Source organism: Miscanthus floridulus, chromosome 11, assembly GCF_019320115.1.
Source record: "Miscanthus floridulus cultivar M001 chromosome 11, ASM1932011v1, whole genome shotgun sequence".
In the NCBI taxonomy this organism is placed as follows: domain Eukaryota; kingdom Viridiplantae; phylum Streptophyta; class Magnoliopsida; order Poales; family Poaceae; genus Miscanthus; species Miscanthus floridulus.
The window spans coordinates 28,524,558-28,544,395 of NC_089590.1; the positions used below are offsets into that span (position 1 = coordinate 28,524,558).

The following is a 19,838-nucleotide window of genomic DNA, read 5'->3' on the forward strand; positions in this document are numbered from 1 at the left end:
TTGACCAATCTTTATAAAGTCATATTCATAGTTTGGCATGATTCACATTTTAAGTTTGATTTTAGTATATAGCATTTTTCAACACATCAAACATATAGGAACAAAGCAAGAGTGGGTAGAGGGAGTGCAAACCAACGTGCCAAAGTGGCAGAGGCCTGAGAGGTGGTAGAGAAGAATCGATAGCCTCCCCCACACTAGGGCTTTTATGTCACTTGACAATAAAAGCCTAGTGTTGATGCTGGGGCATCCCTTAGAGTGTACTCCAATGTTGAATGTCAATTTGCTCAAGTTGTTGCCACCTTGTTGTTTTGACCCTCCATCCTTTTTGTGTTCAACCTGAAAGGTTTAGCAACAAATACCCAAAGGATACAAGTTCTACAAGATGCTTTTATTCTCACTTTACAAAGTTACTTCATTTTTTTAGGTGAGAACAAAGAGAAGAGACTAAACATTTTTTTAGAGTTCTTGGACATGTTCTCTCCTCATTCTTTTTAATCTTAAAACAATTAGTGAACAAAGATCCCAAAAAGAGTTTGTCCCAGAAGCATGTTTTCCCCTCATTGCTTTTTTAGAAAGGCTTTATTCAAGGAGTGGTTACAAGCTTATTATGCAAAGAGATAATGCAAGTAAGATAATGCAAGTAAGTCTTTATTTATTGTTTATTTTTATTTTAACCTAAGACAAGACTATTCTAATTTATTATGCATGAAATAAAAGGAAATGTAAAAAGTGAAAATTAAATACAGGATACACATTGATTTACCTGTCAGCGAGGACTTGTTTTGTCGAGTCAATTGATGACTTCCCCATTGAATTTAGTTTGAATTTCTTATTTCCGCCACACCATCTTGCTTCTTATTGAGTTCTATTTCCCACAAAGGTTAGTGGACAACATATACCCGAACGAATTCTCGAAGAAACAAGGGTGGCTATGACGACAAGTTGGCACTCCTATTTTGTTAGCATGGATAGTTTTTCCCATGTTCTTAGCTATTGTTTATTGTCCACCAAGTTCTTGCAAAAACTTTCACAAATAAAGCACAACATGACAAAAGAGAGATTAAAGTATTTACAACACACCCTTCAAAGATGAGAGGTGGCTCTTTTTCATGATGTGCAAAATTTTGTTGAAGCCTTTATCTCCATATTTGAATATATCTCAACAACTTACTCATTCATATTTACAATTTTACATGCGACCACTATCTACAAGAGTAGTTTTAGTTCAATAACTAAACCAGACTCCATGTCTAACTTAATTAAGGAAGGCTATTTAACCTAAGCACCATGCTTAATTTAAAAAGCCTATGGAAATATGATCAGTTCATCCAAACCTTAAACTAGGCACCAAGCTTAATTTAAAGGCTATAGATGTATGATCAACACTTCCAAACTAAAACATACTAGCATAAATGGAAGGAAGCATGAAAGCATATTAAGATTGATTCAAGTAGGGATGAGAATATTAATGGTGAACCAATTAAACAAGCATGCTATAGAAAGGAAAGCTAACTAAATGAATGCTATGATTTTGAAACAAGAAATCTAACTAAATGAATGCTTAAGCATAAATGTCTAGGCCTTAGCTTTTTCCCGTAGCGTGAACCATCAGCCGATATCATACCGAATATCATATTTAGCAAACATATGAATCTGTTGGTCCCTTTTAACTTACGTCTACTATGAAGCTAGAATAAGAACCCGAATAGATAGATAACAAAGGAAATTTGTCATCTACCTAGACTAGGAACAGTACTCAACTACAGTTCAGAGACTAGGAGCTACCCAAAGAAAGCACTAAGCATTTGCGATTCAAGCAAACATGGAATGGTGAGAATAAAATGAAAAGATAGGTTCTCACATAACTTGATTGATTTCGCTATCACCCAAAACTTGAGATGAAGTTGTGAGTGATGCAACGCCTTTGTTCCATCACATATGATGATTTCTTCTTTTGACAGTGACCTTTTCTCCATTTGCACATTGTTAGAAATGTATATATATACATACTTATGAGATGGCAAGGTGAAGGTGTTGATGATCCATGAATGACCAGACGCCCTAGGCTCTTGATGGTTTTCTTGTAGAAATAAGCCAGAAGGTCTAATGGTTGATTTTGCCCTGTTTATTCCACACTCAATAGGACAAGAATAATCCCACAAAAGCTAGTGGTAAACTAGATTAGCAGACATCAAGGTAACTATCAAAATCTTTATGCCAATTGCTTCCCCGGCAATGATGTCAGAAATGCTTGTTGACATCTCTTAGCGTCGCTACTAGGTTTTGTAATCCCCAGCAACCGCGCTAGAAATGCTTGTTGACATTTCTTAGTGTCGCTACCAGGTTTTGTAATCCGCGACAACGGCTCTAGAAATGCTTATTTATATTTCTTATGCTCCAGTAGATAATTCCGCAAGCGCATAGAATATCATTGTAGCATTTCACCCGGGAGTATTCCAGGTATCGTTATTTATATTTTACCATAGGGAAGCAAGGGTTAAAGATAGTGATAGTTAAACATCATGTATCTACTAACTAACATAACGACTAGATTAAAGTGGGAGTAAGTGATATACACTAAAATGGGTGACACACATTGATCCAATCATGGAATGGTAAATTGGAAACATAACTAAATAGCACGACAATAATAAAAAGAACACTAGAATCCTAAATTACTTCTATTCAAGCACTACTCTAGCTAGTGATTGTGGTTATACTAACAAACCAAGATAGTGCAAGGTAGGATGCAATAGCACTTGAGGCGTACCTGCCCCAAACTCACCCAGAGGGTTGATTGGGCACAAAGCACCATTAGCCCTATGATTTAACAACTAGACCTATCATGGGGGAATACATAGGATGGACAGGGCTATCACCACCTGCCAACTACCCCGATCTATCCGGAGGCCTAGCCACATTGCAAGGTACCCCACAGTATAAGCACCACGCTTACACAATTTCATACTACCCTAGCCTCATGTTAAGACTAAAGCATCAACTAGTGATGAACAACCATGCTAGTGAGAGCCCACTTATCATAGGAATCTAAGCATAACTAGTGCACAAGACTAATACTTAAAGTAGAAGACTTGAAATAATACTTGCATAGAAAGTAACACACTAAAATAAATAAAGTACTTACAAAAAAAAGATAGAGCTATACCAGACTCCTAAAGACTGCTCTAGAGCTCCCACCAAGACTAGCACTACTACTAGAGCTACATCTTGAGAGAGTAGAGAGAGCTACATCTCTTATGAGTGAAGGTGCCAATTACAAGTGAGGGAGAGGGGTTCTATTTATATAGCCTAAGGTCGAGTAGGGGCTACTCCATCCTTTTTGAGGGTCACTAACATCAATTATACACCATCAACATAACCTGCATTTATATTTAATTCCATCACCAAATAGAGGTATAGGGGTTTAAACTAATGAATTCCATGAGCTTTGGTAAATATTTGTATGTAGGAGGATTTATCCAGAAAACAGCTCTCGGGACCACTGCCATACACTCCAAACAAGCAAACCAACGACAAGTGATTCAACCCGTGAAAACTGCGAAAGACAACTCTAGAGGGTTCCAGAAGACACCATGCCAAAGCTTGGGCCAAACGGCCATGAAAGTGGGCCAGCCGGCCTAGCCCATTCATTGGTCAGCCTGTCATAGAGCTGGCTCGCCCTCGGCCACCTCGTACTCTTTCCTATGATCTACACCATTGATTTTAAGGCGGTGGTCGAGGGAGTTAACGCGGATCAATGATGTGGCGATTCCTTGCCCCCTACTCTACCTCGATTCCTTGCCCCCTAACCACCTTGGCCTATATATAGCAGCCTGTCGAGGACCAATACTAGGGTACCCGAAGAGGAGGGGCTAATGGTCATCAACATTAATTCATCCAAGCAGTCAAGAGCGTGACTATGGCTCTAATCGGCCCCTAGGTGCACGGGCTCCGCCTCAACCAACCTCTAGGGAGCCTCTAGGGGCGGGCTCTACCTCGCCCGACCCCAAGGTCGTGAGCTCTGCCTCGCCTAACCTTTGGGGTGGGCTCCACCTCGCCTAACCCTGAGGTCGTGGGCTCCGCCTAGCCCGACCCTAAGACCATGGTCCCCGCCTCGCCTGACCTCTAGGGGCAGGCTCCACCTCACCCAACCCTAAGGTCGTGGGCTCTGCCTCGACCGACCTTTAGGGGCAGGCTCGGCCTTGCTCGACCCCTCGGGTGTAGGCTCTGTCTCACCTGATGGGGTCCCATACCGCTGCCAACCACTCGAGGTCCAGGCGTATGGGCCTATATCAAAGCTCTAACACCAGGGAAGAGACCGGCACACCCCGATGTAACCCATGGCCATGATAGGCCATACCTAAGGATTCACATTAAGAACAGCGTCGGGCATACCGATGTTATTCTGCCTAACCCTCGATGAACACTAACAGGCGCATTAGTTCACCACGACGTCCGCTAGGATGAAGTGGAGCGCCATGATCGGTAGATGACGCCTGCGCATGGAGATAGTGATGGACAGGGCCACGACATGGCACCGTCCTTGTTTGTATCTATAGGGTCGGCGGGACTCGCACGAAGGAGAAGGACCCAGTGATCCTAAAGGCCTTTAGCTCTCTCTCATTCTTCTCTTTCCCTCCACTGTAACCTATGCTTTCTCTTGGCCTATAAAAGGGAAAGCAGGGCAAGCCATGAAGGGGATTGATCGATCAGACCAAACGAACCCATCGAATCAAACCGCAGACCGATCGGATTAACCCATCAAGGACTGATCAAGCCGAACCACGAGATAGCAAACACATGAGCACACGATTGACCAGCAACCAAGCTCTCAACACCCATTCACTCATTTCACTAGAGACTTGGGACCTGTCCCTCTCTTGCCCATTTGTAACCCCTACTACAAACTTTCAGTGCTAGTAACATGAGCAATAGTAACAAACTAGACGTAGGGACATTCTGCCTAAACTAGTATAAACCTCATGTCCTCTAAGCACACCATCCGAGCCAGACGCGCAATACTATAAATTTACTCGTTGGTGGTAATTCGAAACACCGATAGTTGGCACGCTAGGTAGGGGCCTTTTGGGCATCTCGACATCCACACCAGGCCTCGTATGGCTAGTCACAACGTCAGCTGGGTCCCGGACGTGCATGCGCGCTTCGGGGACCTAGACTTTGTCGTCACGACGGAGGGAGAGTTGGAACAGGATCCAACCACCATCCAACCTCTCCACTTCACCAGTCTCGATGCGATCGCCGAGGCGCTTGAGGAGCTGCAGCTGCACGCACCGGAGGCCCACACCCTCAGGAGCGACTAGCTCCTCGGCTTTGACTACGGGAGGTTAGAGCGCCAGCACGGCGCCTTCCTAGGACCCCGACCATCCTAGGATGACCTATGCCACCTCACCTTCTCATTCGCCAATGTCATGGCATAGCTTGCCGGAGGCGAGTCGCTCTCTCCGGAATACCTCATCTAGAGCGCCCCGATGGCACTCCCGCTCGGTCTGTGCAATGCCACAAAGACCGTTGGCCACCTTGTTGCACAACGCACTCCTCCATTCCCTAAGAACGACGAGTTTGTGGGGATGGCCGAATATGTCACGGAGTCTTTCCATGACCTCCTCATAGAAGAATTGGAGTCGTGCTCCAGCTCTGACTCTAGCAGGGGGAGCCATCACCCCTCTCGGGAGTGTTTCGTGACAGATACCCCCAAGGGACACGTCGAAAGCATCCACGAGGGAGAGGCTACCCCAACAAACGACCTCGATGACAAGGTTGAGGGGGATGCAGGGGCCCAACCTCGCCTGCGGATAGAGCAGCTGAAGGCCCGGCACCAAGAGCTCAAGGAAGCGTGACTCTAGCTCGAGCAGGAACACGTGGAGCTCGATTGAGACATCAAGCACCATGGAGACGGTTGGCGCGCGTGTCATGGCCTATGACAAGAACCGGATGATCATCAAGGACGATGAAGCCCTCCCACACTTCACCCGGGCGAGCCAGAACATCGTCGCTGTGGTGGCCTTGCTCTGGGGGCTTCTGGGGCTGCGACGCTCGAGGACCGTTAGGCCCACCATGAGATTCGCATGCTACTCGAGTGTGCGGCAGCGCAGTAGGCCAATAGATCGATGTCCCGATGACGCAAGCTCGATGCCAGCCAGCGAACGCCCTCAGAGCGACCCAACAAGAACGTGTCAGTCCACCAGGCGCCGTAAGGCAGCGAGCTGCGCACCATGGTCTCGCTGCAATAGTGTCTCAGCCACCACCGTGACGCACGCGACACCCTCGATGTCCACAGGCATGCTCACGGTGATGCGAGGGAGGGGGGTAGCCATGGCTACCACCTTGTCATGGTGGACGCTACAACAGCGGTGAGGATAGAAGCCCGAGCCCCCACTTGCTAGGACCTTAGGCCTTCGGCCGACACATCCTCAACGTCGTCATCCCACCATGGTACCGACCACCAACTAATATCCTAAAATACTCTAGGTTAACGAACCCCAGACTATGGCTTGAGAATTAGCGGCTTGCTTGCCAATCTAGTGGAACGGATAATAACAATTTCATTATCCACAACCTTCCATTGTTTCTGGCCAATTTGGCACGGACATGGTTGGAACACCTTCTGCCCAACAGAATCCAAAGTTGGGTAGACCTGAAAGAGATCTTCATGGGAAACTTTCAGGGCACATACAAGCATCCTCGGAACCCATGGGATCTCAAAAACTACTAACAGAAGGCCAGGGAAACCCTTCGTGGGTACATCCGGTGCTTCTCCCGGTAGTGCAATGAGCTGCCTAATGTCGTCGACACCGACATCATAGGAGCTTTCCTATCTGGGACCACCTATGAGTCCTTGGTCCATAAGCTAGGACATAAGGGCCCACAAACCACCAAGGAGCTCCTCGACGTCATCACTAGCCATGCCTTGGGCGAGGAGGTTCGACTGCCTCAAGGGCAAGGTGAAGTGGGACAAGGACGCCGGCGAAGGCACCTCCAACCATCCTAGCAAGAAGAAGAGCAAGTAGCGACGTGAGGGCTCGCTCATGGCCACCGCCGACCGCAAGGGGGTCGGAAGCCCGCATAGGGTACCCTGAACCACTTTGAGAAGCTACTCGAAGGGCCATGCCTAAACCATGCCTTCCCTGTCAAGTATCTATATAAGGACTGTGGCCTCATGAAGTGGTTCTTGTCCAGATGGTCCAACAAGGGGGAGCACAGGGGGGACCCCAACCCGGCCATAGACGATGCCGAAGAGAAGGACGGTGGCTTTCCAACACTAGATGTCTGCCTCATGATCTTCGGAGGGTCAGTGGCCTATGACTCCAAGCACCGCCAGAAGCTTGCACGCCGTGAGGTCTATACGGTCGAGCTAGCCGCGCCTTCCTCCGATGGTCGGAGTCTGCCATAACCTTTGATCGGACCAACCACCTAGAAAGCATCCCGCAATCGGGATGATATCTGATCGTGGTCGACCCGATCATCGGCACGAAGTGGCTCACCAAGGTACTGATGGATGGAGGCAGTGGCCTCAACATCATGTATGCTAAGACGCTCGACGCCATGGGCATCAACCAAGTGTGCATCATGCCTGAAAAGCAGGCCATGACACTCGGGCAGATCAATCTAACCGTCACCTTTGGGGATCTATCCAATTATAGTACAGAGACCCTCACCTTCAAGGTGGTCACGTTCCATGGAACCTACCACACCATCTAGGGATGTCCATGCTATGCAAAGTTCATGGCCGTCCCCAACTACACCTATCTGAAGTTGAAGATGTTGGGACCTTGTGGGGTCATTACCATTGGCACCTCCTTCAAGCGCGCCTACGAGTGCGAGGTCGAGTGCTGTGAACACACTGCAGCAAGCGTCGCCTTCAAAGAGCTCGCAGCCATCAGGAAGGAGGTCACCAAAGAAGCACCTAACCCCAAGCGGTCGACTAGGTCTTTTGAGCCTGTAGAGGGCGCCAATGAGGTCCTCATAGACCCTAGTGGCTCCAAGGGCAAAGCGGTGCGCATTGGCACCACGCTTTCCTCAAAATAGGAAACCACGCTCGTCAACTTCCTTCATGCCAACAGAGACATCTTTACATGGAAATCCTTAGACATGCCAAGCATTCCAAGAGAAGTCACCAAGCACGCCTTGAAGATCAGGCCAGGCTTCAAGCCAGTGAAGCAACGCCTACGTCGCTTCGACAAGGGGAAGCACAGGGCCATCGGCAAGGAGATTGCGAAGCTTTTGGCAGCCGGGTTCATCAAGGAAGTATACCACCCCAAGTGGTTAGCCAATCCTGTTCTTGTATGAAAGAATAGTGGGAAATGGAGAATATGTGTTGACTACATGGGTCTCAACAAAGCATGTCCAAAGGATCCATTTCCTTTGCCATGCATTGACCAAGTAGTCGACTCGACCTTAGGGTGCGAAACTCTTTGCTTCCTTGATGCGTACTCTAGGTACCATTAGATCATGATGAAAGAGTCTAACCAGCTCATGATATCTTTCATCACCCCATTTGGATCATTCGGCTATGTCACGATGCCGTTTGGTCTAAAGAACGATGGGCTACGTACCAGCGCTGTATGCTCAAGTGTTTCGGGGACCTCATTGGGCGAACCATTGAGGCCTACATAGACGACATCATGGTCAAGTCCAAATGGGCTGACCAGGTCATAGCTGACCTAGAGCAGACCATCGCGAAACTATGAGTAAATGGCATTAAGCACAACCCCGAGAAGTACATTTTTGGGGTCCCAAGGGGTATGCTACTGGGTATTATCGTGTCCGAGCGTGGCATCGAAGCCAACCTTGAGAAGATCTCAGCCATCATGAGGATGGGCCTGATTTAGAACGTAAAAGGGGTACAACGAGTTGTAGGGTGCCTCACCGCGCTCAGCCGCTTCATCTCACGCCTCGGCGAATGAGGTTTCCCCTTCTATTGGCTCCTAAAGAAGGCCGACCATTTTGAATGGATGCCCAAGACCTAGGAGGCACTTGACGGGGTCAAGCAGCTTCTAACAAAGGCCCCAAGAGCTGGTGACGATAGGTGTCTTTGCTAGCGATCAGTACAAGCCCTCGGTCCGCTACGATGAGCCAGAACAAGCCAGTGATGGGCCACCCGCCCAGGGCTCGAGGGCTGACCAGCCGACGGCTCCATCCTATGCCAAAGTCATGGAGCTTGAGGAGGGTCCAATGATAGAGCCCGACCCTCTGGCCGACTAGAGGACGCCTTACCTCAACTACCTCCTCCATGAGGCGCTGCTGAAGGGCAAGATGGAGGCTCATCGGCTCGAGCGTCGTGCCAAGTCCTTTGTCCTTATTGAGGGCGAGCTCTACAGGTGAAGCCACACTGGGATATAAAACCATAGTGTCACATACTCCTCAATTGGTGAGCAACTCCTACCAAAGCCAAATTTGACATCTTGCAAAGTCTCAAGCCTTCCACATAAGTTGCTTGTTATTGTATTGAGTTTGGTCAAGTCTTGTTGACCCTTGTTGAGAGATTTATCATGCTCCCAAGATCAATATCACGTGCACCCACATATACATGTTGCTCCTACGCTACGCAAAAACAAGCTTCCATCCACCAAAAACTCTGCTCCTACACTGGGGGTAAACATAAAAAAATGTTTGTTAGGCAAATACTCCATGTTCTAAAAAGATAATGATCTCTCTCTAAATATGTGGTTTTGAAGAAGAGACATGGGCTATGCAAAAAACTAAAAAATATATATGGACACATGAAGGTCCAAATATATATATAAAAATATGGACACATGAAGGTCCAAGTACAAAAGAAAAAAAAAGATGATAAGCACATGAAGGCTCATGTATCGAAAAGAGAAGGAAGAAAGATATCCATGTTTCAAAAATAATAAGTTATAGAGAGAGATCATATTCACAAAAAGAGTATAGTTTTAGTTTACCCTTTTTCACACACATGCACATTTTCATCTAAGAGTATGGCACTTCTCTCCTTGATCCTCGATTTGACTTTACAACATATGTAATACAGGTATGCCATATTGTTTATCCCTACCTAAATCTCTACATAAACCTTTTTAGAAGTAGGAGAAAACAAAAGAAGGCAAAACATTGCTATGCCTTGGTAAGGATTTATACACCATTGAGTGATTTGAGAGTGCCACTTGAGGAGTATAAAGTGAACTATGTTTTTTCTTGAGAAAAACTTCAAAAACTCCAAGTTGCTAATATGTGAAATTGGAAAGATGACTTTGTTTCAAGAACTGTTTTGCTTTTCAACAACCCAAGAAAACATGTTAGCTAACGCCACAAATCCCACTTGTGTAAAGAATGTGTTGAAATAGCTTTCATGTAAGCCATATATCTTAGAATGCTATGCTCATGATTACTTTTATCTCTAACTTTGCTCGAGGACGAGCAAAGGGGTAAGTGTGGGGGAGCTTGTTGGTGCTCCTTAATGATCAAATCTGATCGCCAATTAAGGCACAAAAAGAGGAGAAATTGGCAATCTTAAACACATATGCATTTACTATTGACCTAGTTCCACATGTATTTAGAGATTATTGTTTTGTAGGACACAAGTACAAATATATGGAAGAATACACCAAAAGGAGCTTTCCAATGCTGATTTGTGCAAAGGAATAATTAGAGAAGCCCATCAACTTAAATTTATCTGGGCAAAATACCCACCAAGGAGTAGCCCAGGAACCATCACCGACCCACCATGCGAAGGCGGTGGCGAGAGGGCCAGGTCAGGGGGTGGCCGACCCCCCATCGGCGCCTCTCTGCCGCCCCTTCGAATGATGGTGGCATGAGGGCATGTAGAAGGCAGTGAAGCATGTACTTCATGCCAAATATAGACGCACACACCGCTTTACTCCCTATATAAATAGAAGGGCAACACCCCCCTCTCAACACAACACCACAAGGAAGAAGAGCACACCTCACTTGAGTTAGAGCAACACTCCAAAGGGCTTTGGCCCTAGATAGCTAGTAGAGTAGTAAGGGAGAGATGTGAGGAAGAGCTCGGGGAAGCGCCGAACTTGTCGGTGTCTCCCCAGCTTGTACCTCGACGAGCATCTTTACTTCAATGGGTTCTCCAGCTAAGTGAGTATTCATGGTTCTTTTGGTTATAAAGTCTTTTGATTAGTTAAGCTTTACTCTTACTTATTTGTGGGTTTGTCGTTCATCCTTGCGGCGAATACTCTAGTAGAAGGGCCATGATAAAGATATATAACCCTTGCTAGCACGCTAGAGTAGTAGTCGATAGCATAGACGTGATGTCTAGGCTAGAAGCTACCTTCGTTTGCCTCATTTCCCACGGATGAGGGGTATGCGGCAAGTGGTAACAGCCCTGTTCGTCCCTCGTAATCCTCCACATCCGGGTTCGACGTATAGCTATAGGCCGGTATCGCTTGGCAGACCAGATGTAAGCCGGTGCCCAAAGTAAACAAGTAGAAGCAGAATTTATCTATCCTTAGACCCTAGAACCTTAGGAATCCACCTCAACCTCTACCTACTCTACCTTTGTGTTGTCCTTGAATGAAATAGCTAGAAGAGTACCTCCGTTCCCTATGGAAAACACGATACCCTAAATAGTTCTGGGTGAAGTGCTACAACGGTACTTACTGGCACTTGCGGATTATTTCTGTTTGCGTTAAGAAATACCAACACATACATATTTCAAATTTGCAACAGATCTTAAACGGAAATGTGAACCCCTTGATGAAGAGATACTTCATGATACTATGCAACAGGATTCTACTTCCCAGCAGCAGCAGCAGCAGCAACATTGGTTCACTCGACATCAGGAGGACTATGGATCATGAATTGTTCAGTGTTGTTGACTAGTCCCAGGTTGTATTCAATGATCTGTAGCTTGCTGTTCGCGCATGGCACGACCAGGATAAAACTCAACTCACTCAAACCATATATGGATGCGCCATTTTCCTAATTGTAATTCTCCTCGTCCCTATGAGTATTTAATTAAGCTAGCTCAATGTGTGCTGATGTTATTTTTGTGAGGTCTTAATGACTTGTCAATTTTTAGTGATGATATTTTCCTTGTTCCAATATGCTTGCTTCACCTATTCACCTACCTCACTATCATTTCACATTCCACTAACTAATCTGTCCTTTCACTTCGTGTTTTTGATTCCCCATAGTTCATCTTGTACTCAGTATCATTTATCCTAACTCATTACTTTGATTTCTTTCTCCTATTACCTTATTAAACTGCTAAGGCCTTTATTTGAGATTTACCGCATTAATTAATAACTCTTACCTATTTATACACCTACTTTTTATGAACAGCTTTACTATCTCGACAACATTGACCACCCCCTCTCCCCGGTGGACCGGACTTCCATTCCACGCATCACATTTTATGATAATGCTCTCATAGAGCACTTTACAGCTACTGATACAATTATAACTAGTGAGGGTGCACAGACTTTTGGTTTCCAACCTGTGAGACAGCTATCTCCTTTGTTATATTCTAACTTATTCCTTTCAACCATATTATAAGGGTCATGTTTTTGTCACTTTGACTTTATTTCATACAGTTCAAGAGCTGGAATACAACCTGCAATGATATTGCAGATGTCAGTGGTGTCCACTTGCAACACACAAACGTTGATAGGCCAGGAATGCCCCACTTTGACATCCCACACCTCCAGTTTTTGTTGTCTCAGCTCAGAGATGGTCTTACTAGCCTGCGTAAAGAGAGATTTGCCTAGTTTGATGATACGCTCCCGCAGAACACAAGGTCCATTGAGCATTCTATTGGAAACATTGTGAGAGCCCACACTAAGCTAGCTGAACACTGCCGTCCAATCTTACATGAACTCGTTGCATCATTATCTAGGCACAACAACAATCTAGTTCACACTTCCAGCACAATGCAAACACTCAGCGATCATGATACCCATGATTCTATCCACCGTACCCCGCCATCATCGTCCGGTCACCTTGTTCTATTTCATAAATAAGTCATCTCACCCTGTCTACTTGTTAAGGATCAAATATAGTGACAAAAGTTTACCACTTATGCCTAGGTCATGAGATTCACCCTCATTGTAGCTTTATTCCTGTTCGTACTTTACTTCCGAGCCAGATGCCTGACCATGCAACCAATTGCACCACTCTAGGTATACTCTACTCCTGCTATTGCATGTTTGCTTCTCCTTTCTGTGATATTTGTATTTGTTTTGCTATGTTTTCTCATAACAATCATGCCTTGTACATTTGTAGGTCCTAGCTCACTTACCCCCACACCACCCACTGGCCCATTTGGCTCACCTGTTCACAGTGTAGTTTCATCCCATCACATTTCTGAGCATTTACTTGTTCATAGTGTAGTTTCTGGTTCGCCCATCATAGTTTGTTTTCCTCTTGTTATCGTTTTCTCTTCCATTGTTCGAATGACTTGACATTTGATTCTTTTTAACAGGAATTCCTTCAAGGGGTACAACAGATTCCTATCAGGGCCCTAATGAAAGGTCCTAAATGGCTACAGGGGGTGAATAGCCTAATAAAACTTCAACAAAAACACTAGAGCAACTAATTAGTCAATTAGAAAGAGAAATTTTTTGCTCTAGCACTACACAAACGTTGCAAGCCACATATTCCAATAATTCTAGTAGATTATAATCTCTAGGCACACACAAAGGCTATGTCACTACTCTTACTCTAGTTGAGCTAACTAACAACAAGCTAGAAGCTAACCAAGCTACTCAACTAACTAGCAAGAGAGCTACACTACTCAAACTACCTCTACTACAAGTAAGTAAAGAAGTAATGCGAGAGAGGTAGAGAGTGGTATACCGATCGTGGCAAGAGAGATGATCAATCAATCAAATGAATACAAAGAGAATTCCAATACACAATTGACACAAGATTTTTCTCCCGAGGTTCATGTGCTTGCTGCATGCTAGTCCCCGTTGTGTCGACCATTCACTTGGTGGTTCGCAAGCTAATTGGCACCACGCCAAGCCCTAAACTAGAGCACCACAAGAACCTACCCACAAGTGAGGGTAAATCAATGATACGAGCAATTTACTAGAGTTACCTTTTGGCTCTTCGCCGGGGAAGCCACAAGATCCCTCACAAATCACCGAGAGATGGCCATGAACAATCACCAACTCATGCCAATGCTCCTCTGCTGCTCCAAGCCGTCTAAGTGGTAGCAACCACCAAGAAACCGCAGCTCAAATGATCCACAAGTGCCAGTAGATTCAATCACTCAAGCAAATGCACTTTGGATCACTCCCAACTCACTTGAATGCACAATCAAGCAAGAGATTGAATAAGAGAGGTTTGACTTAGCTCACTAGCAAGTATGGATGATCAAAATGTCCAAGAGAGTGAGCTAGAGCCGGCCAACAAGTATTTATAGAGCCCCTAAAGGAATAGAGCCATTATACCCCTTCATTTAGCTCACTGCGCGTCGACCGAATAGGCCTGCGTAATGACTAGACGCACCGGTACCTAGCGTCCGATCACTGGATGGCCACCACGCGTCCCTTGCATTTAACCTCGGCTGTCGATCTCCAATGGTCATCTCACGTACTCGCACACACTTAAGTTAGGACTAGACTCGCCTCTCGGGTGACCGGACTCGCCAGACCACGCGTCCAATCACGATCCTGAGAGGTCCAGAACGCGAAGTTTCTGATCGGACGCATTCTGTCAGCGATGACCGGACTCACCTAGAGTCCGGTCACCCCTCTGCGCTCTATGCCGGCTGAGGAATAGTGCCAAGGGACCATCAAGTCGTGCCCCTGTGCATGAGTCTAATCGCCGCTCGCTGTTGTGCCTCCTCTGTACACCATGACTAGACTTGTCAGCCAACGTTCGGTCGCTCGCTTGCGCCGAGTCTAGTCTAGCCACCACAGTCGATCGAGACCGAGGGTTAGGCACCAGACTCGTGCCCTCAGGGTCCGGTCCCACCGAAACCCAGAGTCTGGTCAACCTTCTCTTCACATTTTCAACTCCAATTACTTCACCTTTGTGCATGTGTGCCAACTCCAAGTATTTGAACACAAGTGTACATGAGTTAGCAACATTCTAAGCCAATTGCCAAGGGTCTTAAGTTAGCACAGTAGGTCCTAATGCATATGCATGATCAACAACACCTAGTGGCACTTGATAATCGCTTTAACCATGATTTTTTCCTCTTAATAGTATGGCTATCTATCCTAAATACACTCACACCCTCTATGGTGTCTTGAGTGCCAAAACAAAAACATATTTGATACATTTTCCTTGATCATCCTTGATTTTTGTTTCTCCTTCTTCTTTTTCAAGTTGGATCTTGATCACCATCATCACATGCATATCCATCTTCATCTCCATGGAATTCATCTTACTCCACCACTTGATCTTGGACCATCCTATCTTGTCTACACACTTAGATCAAGGATTAGTCCAATAGGTTTTATCAAATAGCCAAAACCAAACTATGACTTTTACCTAATTTATTTGGCACCTCATCAGGCACGATCGTCTATAGTTCCAATTCAGTTCTTATACCTTCAAACTGAAACCATAAATTTCATTGCCAATTCACTTCTTCATTCTCCCAGCTGAACCTACTCTTCACTCACAAACTTCAGTTCAAACCCTGATTATGGCCCCATTAGCAATCGCCACCATGGAAGACGGCAGCCCAAACACTTCTTCAGAGGGTTTACCATGCGTTTCTTTTTTGGCTTCATATTTTTTTCTATATTTTATTTCTAGAATTTTTCATCCAACTGCACTTTCAGCATGTGGGTTAAAAGTTCTTTATTTTTTGCGGCAATGGACCCATCAAGCCATCGACAATCCTTTGCTACGAAGACAAGTACATATGTCATATGTGATGATCATAAGGGCACATCCACGAGTCCTAAACTAATTCCACTTGGTCATGATAGTTCATCTAAGGTTCTCTCACAACTTATACCACCCTTCTTTTTTAACAAGTATCCTATTATTTTTTATTTCTAATATGCATTTACTAAGCTCTATTACTAGTTTTCTTAGTTTGCTTGTTCTTTCAGGATCAGTTGGTGGAAAAGGTGTCAAACATAGTTAATCGTGTAAGTACACCTAGCAGTTCACTCAATGTCACTCGTTTGCTATACATTCTAGTGTTTTTTAAATAAAAAATGTATGTTGTTACATAAAATTAGAATTGTTCCGAGCAACTTGTCCAAATCAACTGAAAAGGAGTTCCTAATAACTCGTAGTTACTATGTAGTTCTTTTCACGGACATGGCATAATTTCAATATCAGGCCCTCGTTTTATTTCAAACCTGTATAGTAGTATTTCGTTGCCTCCCCCCATTCCCATTGTGAGCATAACTCTCCTTATGGTCCATATGCTCCCAAACTGACTCAAGAAGGCACTAACACAACAATCGGATAAGGCACCACTTCTGTATTCAAGTGGCAGATTCTAGATGATGTGCCTATGTTCAAGTTTCCTGGAAAGAGATTAACGAAGAAGCCATTCAAGTTTTGTTCATCCTTCAAGCCTGGCATTATGTCTCATCCTCCACCCAATCTAGACATTTCATTGAGTATGCATGCCTTCCTGTGTGGAGATGACACTTCATTGAAAAGGTTCCTTCTGATTCCATTTGAAGACATCATACTCTTCCTTCCATTTTTCAGAATGCTTATTGAATTCCATTCAGGAAAACTTTGACGCACTTTGGGACACAATCATTGACTGGCCAAGATATTGCACTTTCCTTTGGCGTTGGGAAGTTCATAGACTTTGTGTTCATGTGTGGATTTGTGAAATGCAAAGCTGAAGATGACTTGCTTGTTCGTCCCGAATGTGGATACCGAATATTCCTACATCCTCTTGTCTCGGTACATCCCTACATTTTCAAACTAATCACTTCACTTTTCTTTTCTTCTTATAACATTGATAACATTCCAATCATACTGTACAGGACATTCTTAAGTCAGAGTCCTTCAATTTTGACAAATCTCAGCCTTAGTGCAGCCAGGACATTGTAGTAGACGTTATCAAGCGATGCCTCCCCACGATTGACTTAAAAAAGGTAAAGATGGCATGCGTATCATGTGCACATTTTTTTCTTCCTAGTTTTCATACCAATAGTTTACCGCTAAAATCTTATTTCTTTCATATACACATCTCGCAGATATTCCTTCCGGTCTTACATCTTCGTCATTGGTCTGTATATTGTATCAATCTTGGCTAAGTTCGTGTCAATGTTCTACACTCAATGAATTATAGTTCTAACAATGAGGCCACATGGGATACACACCATTCACCAATGGGCCAAATACTCATGCAACGCCTTAGTGTTGCACTATCTTTAGCTGCACCCCACACATTCCCCTAATTTGCAAATTGGAGACGTGTACCCATTTGGGTTTCATTTCAAAAGGATATAAATGACTCTGACATATTCTCCATGAAGTTTATTGAGTTCTATGAAGGTGAGGGTCATGGTTCTCTATAGACTACTATAGATCCGATATGAATCCTTTTTGCTTGTTAATATATCCCTCATTTTATTTTCCTTGTTTCTAACCTTTTTTCCTTCGAGGATCGGTCAAGAGAGTTGAGGGCAAAGATGCTACAATATCTAGCCTTCCATACTGCAAACAAAGTCCATGCTCCCCCTGAGCTTCTTCAGTTCCGTATTGGAGAGTTCCATCCTTCCTTCCATCCTATGTTTTATTAGTGGAAGGCAGCCCGATTCCTGAAGGCAGTCAAGGTCCTTTATTGGGCTGATCCTCATTATGTTACTATCCTAGGGAGTTTTGACGTAGGCTAAGTAAGCCATGTTTTAATCTTGTATTTACAGATTCATGAGTTCTCTTTGTTGGTTGATGGCACAGTCGAGCTGTCCTACTTATTGTCATGTTGAGCAAAGTTTCATATTTCTTGCTTGTAAAAATAGCTAGGTTCCAAGTACATTGTGATTTGGATTGTATGAAATGTGAAAATTGCTACAAAAATAGCCTTTGCATTTTGCTCCGATAGCTTAACCTTTCTTAATGATTTATCTTTATGCATGGATGGAGAAACTGTTTTATTTCTTGCTGAGTGTCAAAGTCCCATATGATGCTGCTGGTTTCATCTTTTCGAACCATGCTGGTCTATGTTTCATTTCTTTTGGTAATTCCAAATCCTGCAAGTATTAAACAGATTTAAGCTTACAACACCCAATTTACCATGTTCCTCGTCAAAGATAAATTAAATGTGTTAAATTGCACCATACAAAATATATTATTCAAGTACACACGCACCTTTCCATCTTTGTATGAATCCATCATTTCCTTACACCGATCCAAGCACCATACTTCTTTTCCTTTGTTTCCTTGGGTTCCTGTTGCCATGTTTTCCTCTTTTATAAATTGGATCCGTACGCTACCTAACGGGCAACAAGGTATCTGATATCACAGATTTAAGCTTACAACACCCAATTTACCATGTTCCTCATCAAAGATAAATTAAACGTGTTAAATTGCACCATACAAAAATATATTATTCAAGTACACACGCACGTTTCCATCTTTGTATGAATCCATCATTTCCTTACACCGATCCAAGCACCATACTTCTTTTCCTTTGTTTTCTTGGGTTCCTGTTGCCATGTTTTCCTCTTTTATAAATTGGATCCGTACGCTACCTAACGGGCAACAAGGTATCTGATATCACTTGATGTAGACTAGGCCCGATCTTCCGAAAGGTATGATAGCGTCGATTGGTGGAGACTCGACGTTCACGATCTAGGCTTCGAACCTAGACTGATTCGGACCCCCACAACCGTTACACCACTGCTCCGTTGGTTATCAACCACACGAACGAGATTGACCTCGCTGAAAGTGCATCTAGCCCTTTTGAGGGTTTTGGATGATTGAATGACAACGTGATTAAAGGACTAACCCGTTTGCTAAGTATGAACAGGTAATAGGTTATCTCACAAGGTACTTAATGAAAGCCAAAATGATGTATTGTTGTATAAACAATCTAGTTCAAGCACAAGACAACAATGCAAATGGAAATCATGTGAAGGCTTATTTCTTGTGGGATTTCCATGTACTATGTGAAAGCAAGCTCATGATTATTAGTTAATGAGACATAAGGGATTGCATATGGAATGGTCTCATATTTGAAGCTTGCTAAATTTAAATGAAAAAGATAACAATACATATGAATGGATGATTCAACACAAGATGTGACTTGATGGCTTGAGATGGTGAAGATAGCAAGGAAAGGCTTCGAGGTACTAAGCAAGGGTGAAGGGCAAGCGACGGCTTGGCGGCCGAAGAACCTAGCTAGGGTGAAGAATAAAGTACTTGCATTTAGTTGAGGTACTAATCAAGCTAAGATGGTCATATTTATGTGAAGGATAAAATCTATAATGAAGTATTTGATGGAAATGACTTGATACATCTGGGATTATTCAAACTTGATGAATGGAATCAAGTCACATGCTCAAGATGGCTATGCTCAAGTGAAAAGATCAACATCAACATGTTAGCACCCTTACTTGATGAAGATTGGAAAGGACGGCATCAATTCAAAAGAACAACTCAAGTGGTACAAATTCATATTTCCATTTATCTTGAGTTTAATAGGTATGTCGTACTATGAAGAGGGATGCATCATGTTGATAGATAATGTTTCATAAGTGCTCAAGCCAACCCATGTGAGTTTTGAGTATTTGAGCGACAAAAGTGCTAACTGATCACTTGCTGGTCTGACAATACCGGACGTGTCCGGTATTTGTCCAGCAGCTGTAAACTTGTTGTTCTCGGGTTGGTTCGTCGGGAGTTCCGACGCAGGTCGGGAGTTCCGACGGTCGGGAGTCCCAGCATGG

The 19,838-nt window shown here is 44.3% G+C and overlaps 1 protein-coding gene and 1 pseudogene across 1 annotated transcript in view; one reads left to right on the forward strand and one right to left on the reverse strand.

Moving 5' to 3' along the window:
* The first annotated feature begins 7,743 nt into the window (after positions 1-7,743).
* LOC136491738 (uncharacterized) lies at positions 7,744-17,693 on the forward strand (annotated as a pseudogene).
* Positions 17,694-18,292: 599 nt separating this feature from the next.
* Positions 18,293-19,838, reverse strand: part of LOC136494710 (uncharacterized) — a 51,339-nt gene continuing 49,793 nt past the window's right edge. Inside the window, exon 13 of the mRNA XM_066490885.1 lies at positions 18,293-18,341. The gene's annotated coding sequence lies outside the window, so the exon portion shown is untranslated. The remainder of the gene's footprint in view (positions 18,342-19,838) is intronic.